This window comes from Plecotus auritus (genome assembly GCF_963455305.1).
Source record: "Plecotus auritus genome assembly, chromosome: 11".
In the NCBI taxonomy this organism is placed as follows: Eukaryota; Metazoa; Chordata; class Mammalia; order Chiroptera; family Vespertilionidae; genus Plecotus; species Plecotus auritus.
Window position 1 is genome coordinate 28,308,213 of NC_137777.1, and position 2,526 is coordinate 28,310,738.

General features: G+C 56.0%; 1 pseudogene across 1 annotated transcript; it reads left to right on the forward strand.

The window, feature by feature from the left end:
* The first annotated feature begins 759 nt into the window (after positions 1–759).
* LOC308236690 (phospholipid scramblase 3-like) lies at positions 760–1,572 on the forward strand (annotated as a pseudogene). Its single transcript has one exon. The product of its transcript is annotated as a phospholipid scramblase 3-like (transcript).
* The last annotated feature ends 954 nt before the right edge of the window (positions 1,573–2,526 follow it).

The window sequence follows — 2,526 nt, forward strand, 5'->3', positions numbered from 1 at the left end:
GCCCTCAGACTCCAATCAATGGGTGGCAGAGGCGGGGCAGAACTAGGGACTGGCTCCCTTAGTAGTCCTGCAGGTTCAATCTCAAGAGGACAGGCCAGGCACCAACAGACCAGCGCTGCTGGGCTCCTGGAACTTGGCCTCGGGCACTGCGGCCACTTCCCCTCCCTAGACACTCCACAAGGAAGAAAGGATACTGCCAGCAGCACCAGGGGCAACCAGCGGTGACTACTTTCCCATGCTTCCTCCAGGTCACTCGAGCCCGCCCTGCTCCAGATGAAGTGTGATCACTACACATGGAAGAAATGTAGTGAAAAAAAACCTATGACCAAGGGCCTGCCTCCACAAGTTCTTGGGAGCCTCTGAGTGCTGGGCATCCCGACTATTTTAGGGGCTTTAGGTGAGCAGGGGATGCAGAGGTTGGGCCGTTGGTCTGATCGCAGATCCATCCGACCTGCCATCTGCCAACAGCCGTCTCCACGGAGAATGGGAGAACAAAGGGAAGGGGTGGTTCTGCAAACCCCAGAGGGAGTCCAGGGTCCCAGGTACTCTGCCTCGCCCACTGACACTTTCAGTTTCTCCGCGAACCAGAGGCACTGCTCGAGAGACCCTGGGCAGGCGCCTGGCTTAGCTGCCTCTCCACGTTTGCCTGTTCATCTTTGTGTCTATCTCTGTGTCTGTCAGGCTGTCCCTGAGCTTGCCTCCACTTCTAGAACTAAGCTTCTGGTATAGCGACAACCCGTGAACCCTCATCCCTTTCCTATGGCAGGATACTTGCCCCCCACAAGCTACACACCTTTGCCCCCTCCTCCCTAACCTGTGACTGCTGGGTACCTGGAGCAGGTACAGCATCCTGGGCCCAGACTTGTGCCAGTGCCTGCCCACATGCCTGCCCCTGCGCATGGCTTCACTCTCTTCCCCTCGCCTGGCCCCAGTGCCCTGGGGCCTGCTGCCAGGCCTGCTGCCCCCCTCTTGCCACTGCCCAGTGTGCCTTCTGGCCCTTGACTTCTTGGTGCCGATTGATCAGATTCTGATTCACCAGAGGGCTGCGCAAGTGGAAACGTTCCTAGGCTGGGAGACAACCAGTATGAGTGGTGCTCAGAGGCTGGAAGAGAGCAACTGTTGTGCATGTCTGTGCTGCGGGGCCTGCCTTCGCATCTGTCTGGTGGTCTCTGGGGACCGAGAGATGGAAGTACAGTTGCCACCATGCAACACCATTGGCCATGTGCTGCAGACCTGGCATCCCTTCCTCCCCAAGTTCTCCATTCAAGATGCCGATCACCATACGATCCTGTGAGTGGTGGGGCCCTGCTGGACCTGTGGCTGTGTCACAGACAACAACTTTGAGGTGAAGACTCCAGATAAGTCCCACAGTGTGGGCCACATCATCAAGCAGTGGGGGGAGGAGGGTGCCTGCTCCAAGAAGCCCTCATGGAAACAGATGACTTCGGCTTGCAGTTCCCGCTGGATCTGGACGTGAGAGTGAAGGCTGTACTGCTGGGAGCCATATTCCTCATTGACTACATGTTCTTCAACAAGCGAGGAGGCACTGGGCCCTCTGCCATTACCAGTTAGATGGCATCTCAGGGTAAGGACCATCACCTCAGCCAGAACTCAAAATGGTCACCTGGCCTGGCCTGGCCCCTCCTCAGAGGCAGCCCTTTCCTCCATGTACACTGCAGAGGACAGACAGGGATGCCTAAGAGGTTGGGGCCATGGTGCCCCATCCCTACCCTACACCCTGGCCTCCTTCACCTGTGGCCCCCACAGAAGGGTATGTATGAGAGCCCTTCCCCTGATACCTCTCACCACTGTCTTCAGCCATCCCTCCGTACACAGGCATATCGGCTTTCAAACTTGCCCTACTCACTTCCTCTCATCCCCTTCCAGGGCCTCTGCTCTGGATGGGGCCTTTGGAATCCAGGGCTCTGGGGTTTTACAACAGAGCTGGGTGGGAAAGGGTAAACAGCACTAAAGATGGCTGATATGGCCACCCACCTCTGCCTCAGCTTGACAAATTAGTTCAGCCTCAGAACATGGCACTCAGAGGGGATCCCTACTTCCCCAGCAACAGCTCTAGGGCATCAGCCCCAGTGCCAACCTCCTCTCCCCCTTGGCCCTCCCCATAGCTGGTGCTTGTTGCAGCTCCGTGTGCCTTACTTAACCACACCTACCTTCCCTGTTCCTACAAAGGAGGCTGCATCATTGTATGTTATATTCATATAAACTTTGTAACGTTTTGGGAAAAAAACAAAAACAATGACCAAGAGAATGCCTCAGTCAATGTCCGGAGTCTGGCTCAGGAGAACAGAGAGAAGGGACAATTCCATCAGTTGGCTGATGCCAAGATATTTCTGAGTGACTGCCTGGTGTGTGACAGTTGTGTGACCACAGAGGAAGGAGTCCTAGTTTCTCAGCAGTGGTAAGGGCCAGCGAGTAGGCGGGCGGTAAGGAGTGAGGGGTTCCAGACTGCGAGAGGGATTTCCAACTGTTGGCTTAGGCTCATTCTCATGGCCGTCAGACATTCAT